Source organism: Atta colombica, unplaced genomic scaffold (assembly GCF_001594045.1).
Source record: "Atta colombica isolate Treedump-2 unplaced genomic scaffold, Acol1.0 scaffold163, whole genome shotgun sequence".
Lineage (NCBI taxonomy): Eukaryota > Metazoa > Arthropoda > Insecta > Hymenoptera > Formicidae > Atta > Atta colombica.
In genome coordinates, this window is record NW_017259254.1 from 2,920,397 (window position 1) to 2,932,516 (window position 12,120).

Genomic DNA, 12,120 nt, shown 5'->3' on the forward strand with positions numbered 1-12,120 from the left:
TGTTCTTCAAGACATTACAGTTTCACTAAATATAACTTCTCAAGAAGATATTCTTCATAAATTTTTAATCATACTATTTGCTTCAAGGATTTTGCTTGAGAACTAAATAAATAGATAGATAATAACATAGCATTCAAACATCGTTTATGCAATACGTTTAGATATTCAGCATTGAGAAACAGAATCGGCATTTCCTTGCCGAATTAAACGTCGACGACATGAATCTTTGTAAAGCACTCGTAATATTTAAATCACTATCTCTCAATCTCAATAGCGTGGGATCATCCTATAATTTTCTTTTGCAGACACAATATTCTCGGAGAAATCTTTCGATCTATATTCAAAGCAAACAGAGTAAAATAGTTTGTACGCGGAACGCAGATCAAATGGCTCATATCTCATTGATAGTGTAGAATTGTCTTCTCGAATAGAATTAGTAACGGAAATGACGGATTCTGCCGAGTTTTATATTGTCTCTCTACGAATTTCCTGTGAGAACGTCGCGAGAATGGTGAAAGCAAAAGCGGAAATATATTGACAATAACAATTCTGAGAGAAACGTCGTCGATAAGCGCGAATCGCATTAATCGATAGAAATAGAAATAGAAATTGTTCGTTCCGGCAGTTCGATTTCCTGCGGACAGCCGGGAATTCATTTTACGCGAAAGAAAAGTAGGTACGACGTTTTGCTAATGCCTGACAATACCGGGACGAGCGTGGGAAACAGATGAGATTGCGATTCGATCGCAATCTCTTCTTATTTCTTATTACCTAGTCATTCTCCAGACATTTAACGTATAATTGTGTGTTTTATAATGAAGTCTTGATCTCTCAAGGTTTCGTGGATATAATCCCTTCAGAGAACTTTGTCTTTTTCATCAGAGAAAAGCCTAAGACCGGAATCAGATTAAACATTGAAGATTGAGATTGAAAATTGAAGATTGAAATTTCACCAATGAGGACAAAGAAATTTTGGCTCCTTTCTGATTAATCAAACATCAATCTTTCAATCTTCAATCTCATTCTTCGATGCGGATTTAATCAGATCTAAGTCTGATTCTGGCTTTAGGTATGAAGTGGACACATGCTAAATTATCTTGAAGTAACGCGATGATTCTTAATGCGATTCTCATTAGATACAAATTAGGAATCAAATATTTGTGATTTATGAAAATATTTACAGCAAAGATTTGTTCTTGAAATAGCGACGTAACGAATGTTCTATTCAAAATGAATAATCAGAAATTAGGAAGCTATTTATAAATAATGGATTCATATTATCAATAAACGATGCATTATTTTACAAAGAATTTGTCTTGAAAATGTATAAATACACATATTATGTAATATAAAGAAAATAATACGAGTGTATTTAAACTAGTAGTAATATTTAGCTTCAGAGAAATTTTTAGTTTATAATTAAATTTTATTTTTAAATGATTATACAAATAGACTTTATTTCGACAGAAATTATAATTAAAACTTATTAATAACTAATATTTAGTGTTAATAAACTTTAATTATAATTCTGATAAAATGAAGTTTGATTACAATGTTAATATCATCTTTTTAAAGTTTTTGCATTAACTATGGAAAGTTTTTGCATTAATTATGGAAAGAGCAATATCAAATCAAGTAAAAATTATTTTTATTCAAAAATACTTCATTTTTATAATAGATAATTTTTTCTGTTATATTATGTGTACATATAACAGAATTACAGTTTACATATATTTTGAAAAAATATTCATGAAAAAAATCTGTTATTATTGCAAGCAATTTTTTAATAATTAAACTATGAAATTAATGATGTGTATGTCAAATATATCTCGCAATCTAAAGATCCGAAGAAAAAATTATAATACAGATTGATCAAACATTTTCAGTAGTTAGGTAATTTATTACTGATCTATTCATTTATTAATTTTGAAATAAAATGAGCTACGTTTACAGTGTTTACATCTCTGATATTATTATATTTATTATATTTATCATTATATTATTACTGTAATATCACGAAATCATTTTCTATAGCTATTATTTTGTGTTTGATATCATCCGATTGAGAGCGAATGGATTTAGACATGGGACATGAGATTGAAAAAAATTCAATTTGCCAAGGAAAATAATTCTTAATCACTCTCGACAATTAAATTGTGGATTTTATTATTTCACGACATACAAAATATTAACGATTTTGTATACGGTATTATTACAAAAGCTCATTTTGTTTCTGTCGATCATTATAGATGGAAGCCGACTCAAGTGAGCACTAAATAGGATAATCCTGCGGTGATTGTCGATTATATGGTAACTGATTTGGTAACATCGCGGAGATATAGTCGTCTTGCGTCTTTCCGTCCGGTACGCAATCACCTGCGACTAATTGTAAACACGATGATCACGTATCTAATGATAAATCTCGGAGATGACGTTCCTCCTCGTCGGACCCTTTCCGAGGGGCAGAACTTTCACGGTGCGCTACATTCTTTGAACATTATCCTGTTCGATCGGTTTGATCGGCACTCGGTTAATTTAACACGGTGAAACTACTTGCTGCATCGCCGTCGCCTCGAGTGTGTTCCTCTTCGCTAGGCGCCGATTTCGAAGTCAGTGACCAGTACTACCTACCTAGCACTATAATGCCGCTGTCCAAATTAATCGGGCGACATCTACGATAATAAAAATTACAGTTTATAGGATATTATAAAATAATTCTTTCTTGGTTGCGCTATACATGTATAATGAACTTTAATGATGAAGTCTATCGGTACTTGCATAATAATTTATGAAACAAAATTTGTTTAATAAATTATACGATTATACATTAGCTGATATTTTGTTCCACATCTTCTAAATATTCCAAATTCAAATAAAATTAAATCGAAATAAAAAAAAGCAAGTTAATGAACTTAGTAACATTTCTGTTATCTTTTTTTAAATTACAATTTTATTTCTGCATGATTTTTTAAAATAAAATTTAGAAATTTTTTTTTATCCTCACTTTCTTGTAATATAAATCCTTTTATTTATACATATTTTGAGTCTTCAACTATTTCTATAAAATTATAAAATTGTTTTATTATGTATAGGTAATTAGTGCAATTATTTCTTGTTTCAATACTATCTCGTGACAATTTTTTCATTTTTTTTAAATATTTCCTTTCCGACAGTTTATAATTTCTGAATTTTTTTTTCACTTGTATCATAATATAAACAGGAAAGAAAAATACATAGACGAGAAAGTTATAATCAATATCAATGTAATATTAAGTAACAGTAATGCATCCACTGAAAGATTAAATTATCAGAAAATATATCTATTATATCTTTTAAGCAAACTTGCTACAAATTAATGTCTTATTTTAATTAAGATCTTGTTATGTGGCTCGAAAGAGACAGCGTAGTAGGCTACAGGTTGATCAAATCTGGTCATTGCACCTTCCCTTCGAAACCTACTTTGGTATGTAGGTATCGTGGAAGGGCAGTGAAATTTCTTCACGCGACTTGCGCATCGATTGCACTTCTCTTTGATGCCGACTAGATCTTGACTCTATTCCCATCGCGCGGAATTTCCAACGAAGCGTGAAAATCGCGTCTCTTTTCGCGTGAGAAGGCCGCTCGCGAAACGAGGTCGAAGGAAATCGGCGACGAAGATCTCGATGATGACGCGATATCCATCCGGACTTTGACGATCGTCGGAACGGAGAAAGCAATACGTGTCAATGATATACTGTGACTCATTTGACATCTTTCATACAAATCTTTGCATGTGCTTCTCGACACTTCTTCTATTATGACTCAACATTGTGATGCGATGACATATGTAGATTCTTGAGAATCTTTCGGTTGTTGACCTTATCGAGTTTCACTTTACTTCGACTGACTCGACTTGAGATATCCAATTTTGAGTGACTAATTTGCTTTCATCTATGTAATTATAGTTCTATTCAATACTCATATACAGTGGAAACAGAAAAATTTAATTGCACGATGTTTACGATATTAGCTCGATTTTTTTACGTGTTCGAACCAACACTTTCAATATTGACAAACTCTTAAGTTTTCTTCTATATACTATTCTTATCTTCTATATCTTCTATACACTTCTATATACTCACTACACTTATATATTGGCATTATATCATTCTTCTCAAACAAATAAACAAACTATATTTAGAATATACATATTTTTTTTTATTCTTGATGAGAAACATAGTTCAATCAATTATACTAACAAATATCACAAAAATATTTTTACATTTTATTCTTAAATTATAGTGCTAATTCTTTTTAGTAAAATGCAGCATTAAAAGAATTTGGAATTTTTTGCGAAGGATTTAATATTCCCAAAAAAAATGTTGCTTCATTCAGTAATCCCTCACTCAATAATCCCATTAATTTGTTCTAATAGAAGCTATCATAAAAGACGACCAACACTTTGATAAAATATGAATACATAAAAAATATACATATAAGAAAACCAAAATGTAATCGGAAAGTAGATATATTGTAATTAATGCAATTAGTCTTTCAATTTGACGCTTGTTCATGTTAAGGATTAACTTGAAATAATTAGTGATCTTGATTGCTTGAACATTCCTTTATTATCTATATACCAGTAGTATTACATATGAAAGAGAGTTTTATATATAATACAAAGTCTGTTCACGAAGATGGTAACTTGGCTTCTACATTTACGCATTAAAAAGAAGAGAGACTTCTCTCGCGTACAGTTATCCGTTTGTTCTCTATGAAAAAAATACTGTCTCAGCTGAATAAGTTCAGCAACAGTGCGGGCAAACTATACGCATTATCTGCTGGGGAATCGAAACCGAGCACGGTAACGGTTTTGCATCTGTTACCTGCATGCTACAGTCTATGCTACGTTAATATCCTGAGGTCTTCTCATCGCGTAAAAACACCGTTTTGCGCCATTGCGCTGTACATACTACTCATAGTTATACTTGACATTGTATGCTTCGCGAAGCGAACCGCAATTCAGATGATACTTTCATAAACTTTAACTATACATATTTAAGACTTACAAAGAGAGACTATGCTTTGCTCTTCACCGATTTTGATCAAAATTGGTAAAGAGCAGAGCGTACCCTTCTTCTTGTTATGACCAATTTTGTCAGTTTCCTTTTTTTTTGACAGAACAAAATATTTGGAAAACGTTGCAGAATAGCATTAGCTAGATTTTCAAAAGTCTTCGAAAGCGTGTCGATGAAGGCGTGGAGACATGCGTCAATGATAAACTCAGAAGAGAAAGCGACGATTCTTGTAGTTCTGTTGTGTCCGACTGGATTCGTAGAATTATGAAAGCGTCAAAGATTTTTTTGTATACTTTGAATGTGCCAACGTTATCTAGTCTTAATTGTATCGCTTCGTGCAACAGGTAATCGTATAAAATCCAGATGCAGCAATAATGTTTTTTAGAAATCGATATTGACGTAAGCCATTTATTTTACAAGAGATATAACCAACTTTTGCTACTTTAGGTCTCAAATTTATGGAGATCGGACATGAAAAAATTTCGATAATTCAGCTTACAATATTTTTACTTTTGAAACAATTGGGGAAACATATACGAAGGGTATAATTATGACACACCCACAATATAGTCTATATGTATGTTTTTATTAATTATTAAATGTTTTAAATTAAAATGGTTACTGCACTACGGTTGTTTCGTTAAAATCATTTATAAAAACATTTTCCCAGTTAACGTCAACTGAAGTAAAGCAAATTTCTTTTTGCGGATGAAAGTTCACAGACATTCAAATTTGCTTATGTATGCAAATATTTTTATCTCGAAAAATATAATATCGAATCTTTTGGGAATCAATTGCTTTCTAAATTGGTCAAGAATTGTGACAATAAATACCGTAGTTCGCTTGAATGACCTCTTAGATGATATTGTAAATTTTTTTTGGCAAAAATTGCTAAGAAGGATTTAATCGAAATGATTTCAGTAAGAACATCCAATTAAGAAAAAAAAAACTGCTCGAATTGAAACTTTTCAACCTCAAGTATAATAAAAATTTGTTTACTGTGACTTGATGGAGGAGCAAGATAATAATTGCGACAGTGGCGAGGTTAATGAGCATTTTTAATAGTTAACAGAAGATACACTTTAAACTCTAATTACTAGAGAAAATATGCAATAGGAGAAGATCAACCTTTTCATCTTGAAATCAAACGTATTATTTGAAGCATATCATGTTAGCATAAATATTTAAATGTCATGCGCACATTATAGTTGTAAAGATGTAGCATTATCCAGTAAATCTTCTCTAACAGATACTTGTAAAATTTGTAAAAGAAAGTAGAAACGCTTGTTAGAACTTTTTATACATATTCGTTAATCCTTTTATTTATCTAATATATTTAACATCTTGTGCGTCTAATGTTTAATATCCTAATTATACATTTGAAGATTACTTTGCACAGATTGTTAACCGTCTTCCTAGAAATTTCTATATTTCACAGTGAACCAGTTGCAAAAAATTTCACGGTATTTTCCCGTCATGCATTTACACGCACACGATTTCATCATTTTGTCGTTCGGTTAGTGAAAGCGAAATAAAGGGCACTATTAGATGAAATAGAGATCGAGCGATACCACGTGCATTACAATGCCTTCATTTTAATGCATTATCGCGATGCAATGCGCACTGATCTGTGCATACTCATTGCAAGTTAGATATCACTATTTAAATGCTATGAAAATTTCACAAAACGCGACGAAGGCAAATAACTGTCAAATGAAGTCAGCAAAGGAGATTTTGTAAAAAATAGAGATATTTTGACGAAAAAAAAAAAACAAATTTTATTCATTGTGCGAAATGAGAACAATAATAAAAGAGTAGTTATACAATTATTAAAAAACATTTTTGTAATAAATACATTAATATAATTTTCGTGGCAAGAAAAGATTATAAGGAAAAATGATAACTACACTAATTGTATAAATAACATTCTAATAAAATTTTGTGAAAAATTAGATTCATTTTATTATTAAGATGATTCATGCAATAGTTTACTAAATGTTTAATATGAATAAAACATTCGATGGTTTTTTTATTTAAAAAATTCAATTCTTGCCATAGCAAATTATTTCTTGTGCAATATAAAATACCTTTGTTTTCATAAAGCTGTAATTTATAATACAATGCAATCATGAGTTTACCGGAAGTTTTCTTAACGGAAAATCGTGCCCTTCCTTTTTGCCCATTGAATTAATTGTCGCTATTGAATTAACTTGTTGCTTGATCAATCGATTAGAGTTACACAAGAGTATAAGATGTACAATGGCAGTAAAAAACGCACGTGAGAAAATTTATGCGTGTTGCGCATGCGAACGGACAACAATATAATCACAACTATATCGCCGTCTTCCATCTTTTCGCTGCTTTGACTTTCCATAGGCATCAGCTTTCTTAATGAATTTCCTACAAGTTAGATCGGGGTCGTACGAGGCGCGGTAGTGATGATATAGCGCATAGTAGGCAAGTTGCGGGAAAACATCATACACGCACGAAGAATAATTTAAGTATACTAACAGCGTGCACATGTAGTCTGGGAAAAAAAAGTGCACCACCTGCAGAAGTTTTGCAATAATAAATCCACACGTCCGTTAGTTTCATGGAAAGATCGAATCTTCCTCAGATTCAGTACTTTGAATACAAATCTCTTATAATAAATATTTAGTATTCAATTAGAAGAGTAACTTTCTCGATTTAAAATAGACACGAAAAATAATCGTGGAATCTGTTTGATTATCCCAAAAGTTCTATTTCTTACTTCATAAACGACACAGTTCGTTAAAATATATACGAGCCATTCTACTTTGTTTTTTTATTACCTTTCTCCATCTCTCTGAAAACCTTATGCCATTTTCCCAAAGTTTCTTTAATTTATTCGTAAAGTATTGATAGAGATGATTTTTTTGTGTCATTTAAAGAATGATTTTTTTTATCACGAAGAAAATTTCTTATTGGAAGAAACAAATAGTATAATCGGAAAGAATGACGTCTAGAGAGTAAAAAGGGATAAAACATCCCAGATAAACGCTAGAACTCGTTTTGAGATGTGCGCTCTTTAGCTGTCCGAAACAAGTTACTGATATTTGATTGATATAGAGTCTGTTAGTATTACTTGCATTTTTTACATTTTTCAGCATTTTCGCTTTTTCTCTTTTCAATGATCGAATGTATATTTATCTCGTTTTAAGTAAAAAAATTTTTGAAGATTTTAAATAACGTAAATAAACTTATTTTCTGTATCTTATTCTCCTTAGACTTCCTTTAGACCTCAATCCTTCTGGCTATTATCCTTTTCTTCGAAAAAATTTTATTTATAACAAAAAAATCATTCTTTACAATATAAAAAATTATCTCAATCTATTGAAGATAATTTTTACAAAAACATACAGCTAATATATTTATCATTTGATTCATCCAGAAATTAAAAAGATGCTGTCTGCTCGGTTCTTTTACGAAATAAGGACGTGACATCATATATATTACTAGTTTCTCTATTACAACTAACGAAGAAGTTTACATTCGCCTAAGGAACACACAAAAATCAATAAAAATGATTTTATTTCTTAAGTCAATAAACAATTAAATTTTATAGCTAAAAATCATTTTGATGTCAAAGTACGTCATTTTAACTTTCTCTTGACTTGGTGTGTTCCTTGGACGATTCTACTCATTTCAAGATTAGGACACGCCGGTCAACGAACTCTCCTTTACATGCGCTCAAATCGTTTGATAATTATCCAATGAAAATCTTCGAAAGTTTAATAAGGCGCATAGAGATGATAACGTAGTAGAGACTCATGGATTCAGTCGTCATTGCGAGGCTTGGCGGTCGAGATGAAAAGTAAGAGAGAAAAGCTTAAATAATTCTTTCTTTGCAATTAAGAGTTTAGATCACGCGGCAGGAAATTCCTTACATGGCGATCGTTCCACTAAAAGATTAAGGTAATAAAATTGTATCTTGGTTTGTTCCGCAATCTAAAATGTCGAAATATCAAACAATAAGGACCGTGGCGATTCATAATAAGGAAACTTATATTAATAAGGAAAGTTCCATGCTTCTAATGAATATTTTGCGAGGAAGTGACTAAAAATGGCAGTGGCAGTATAATGTAGCTATCTCGCTTCCTTTCTCTATATAACAACGCTAACTATATAAGACAAAATATACAAATTACTTAATTTTCTCTCCTTACACATCTTATTGAAGGAAGTAATTGTTCCGGGAACAATACCATAACTGTTTCCAAGAAATCAATGTATTCTATATACGAAATGCGTGAACTGATGAAAGGAAATTCTTCGCATAAAATTGTGGAAAAGCACCGTAAGATAATTTAATGTGTGTAATACTCATTTTGTACAAATTCGTAGTGGTTAATTATTCCGAGTAATTCATACATGGAGTTGTGTGTTATCTTTTTTATCGTCAGTTAATTTAATTTTTCATACATATACAGAGAGGATAAAAACATATCTTCAACTCAAGTGAATAAGCTATGCAATAAAAATAATAATCTAATTATTTTTTCTCTGATGATTATCCATTATAATCCAATGAATGTTTAATTGTGGCAAGGTCGCATATTGAAATCAGATCACATATGACGACATTTAACTTTTTAAAACTACACTGAAAAAAATTTATTAAATCTTATTACATATTTCTTGGAATAGTACTAAGTAAATATTTTCTTACATTAAATGAATAATTACTCAATAAAAAAAGGTAGTTAAATCAAATTAATGGTTTTTGTATCAAATAAATATATGTTTATATTCAGTAAATATTTATTAAAATTTGATATTTTTTTCAGTGTATTATTTTATTTTTAAATATTTAATAAGTACTACTCTAATGAGGATTGTAAATGTCTTTTAAGTTTACATATTTATATACAGAATGTCAGTAACTCTAATACAAGGCAATATTTCAGTGAATACACGGAAGTGCCTAAGAAATAAATTGTTTGGTTCGAAGGTTCACATATTATGGAAATCATTTTTTCTCAGTACCCACATCTCAAAAAAGTCTCCATCTATCCACATCCGAGTATTTGTAACCCAGCGTTTTCTTTTTCTTCTATCTCAGATTGTAGTGCATCGATTTTAACTAATTTTTTTGTAATCTATTGTTTGAAGATTGTAAAAAAGAATTTTTGAAAATCTAAAATGTCGTAGCACAAAAGATATTTTGCAATAAAAAAGATCGGAAAAAAACGTCTGAAGTATATGAAGTGAGAAAATCGGAGGAGGGGAGGGATTACGCTTTGTGGATACTGAGAGTTAAAGTTACATTTTTAGAGATTTTTCAATATTATCGATTATATTTTTTTAAATAGAACTACGTATTCCTATTATTATATAGCGTATTAATTAAAGTCGAGATGAATCCATAATGACCTATAATACAATAACTTTCACGTGATCTATGAAAATGTGAATATGAAAAATTTTGGAGAATGGATGCGAATAATGAAATAAATATAATAGAAAGATTAGTAGTAAAGGAAAATTTATTTATTGTAGTAGATGTTCAAAATTATTTCCATTGACTTATAAACATTTGTTAATTCGATTCTGAAAAGAGCATTGATGCAAAATATGCATCGCATATTTGCGAGTATTTGGAGTGTTACAGCACAAACACTTGTCATCATGTTGTAGGTTTCATTGAAAAAATTTTCTTTTTTATAAAACTTCATTGAAAGAAATCTAGAAGATTAATATCAGAAGAATGTGGCGACCAAGAAGTTAGAGACTTCTTCTTCCTATCCATTTGTTTGGATATAAAATATATCGCATTGCGAGAAGAACAAATGTGGCAGTGCACCGTCTTGTTGCAACCGTCTCACATAACTAAAAACAGAAAAACTAGTAAGAAGAGGAGAACATCTTCTAATTATGATAATTTATGGGGCTTTATCAAAGAGAAAGTTTTTTCGACAAGTGATAAAATGAAAGAAAGAATTCGACAAGCTCTCGTGCTGCTGTGATACCCTAAATACTCACAAATGTGAGACGCTTCCATTATCGAATTAACAAATGTTTAAAAGTCAATGGAAATAATTTTGAACATCTTATTTTATTATCTATTTATCTTATTTATTTTATTGCATCCATTCTTTAAAATTTCTGAATTTTTTCGTACTTTTTTCGTACTCAAAGTTACGTAAAGATTGTATTACAGGTGATTAAATTGATCTCGATCTCTTAGCTATTACGCTATAATAATAGAAATATATAGTCCTATTTAAAAAAATATCGATAATCTTGAAATTTTAAAAAATATATAATCTTGAGAAAAAAAATGATTTTCATCATAATGTGTCCCTTCAAACTAAACAATTTACTCAAGCATTTTTGCATATCATTAATGTAATAGAGATATTGTTTTATAACAGAATTACTGAGACACTCTATATACTTTAGTTGATTTAAAAATAGATTTAAAAATAGTTTAGAGTTTAAATCTGAAAGAATCGGGAATGGAAACTTGATCTTATATGATGACATGGAGCACAAGATGTGTGCTGTATGTGTATACACGTGTAATATACACATGTGCATATACACGACACAATCGTGTCCGGTGCATGCGTGTACCCGTCCGTGAGTGCACACGTCGCTACAAAGTGTTACGTTTGTTATATGGTGGTCGCGGTATGTAGGTCAGGAAGCCGGCGTTACTAACAAGTGACTCGATTCGAGGTAACTCGTGAAGCGACACACCGCTAGCTTTCGTCGCGCCGAATTTCCAACTTCTACCAAATCTGACCTCGCTACTTTTCAATCCAATACTTTGTACGATCGCGCTTCGTAAAGATGACCGCGGAGATAATGCTTCACACTCAGTTCCGTGACCGGCACAAAGTAGCTCGAATCAACTCAGTCGAGAATCACACGGTTAATCCGATACGATCCACATTGCAGCGTGTCGGTCAAGGTGTAATATTGAATAATTCAGCAAAATATTTGCAAACTATATTTAATATCTCTTAAGTATTGAATAAGATTGTATATAAATAATAATAATAATTTTTTAAAAATATTTTTTAAATATGTAATAATA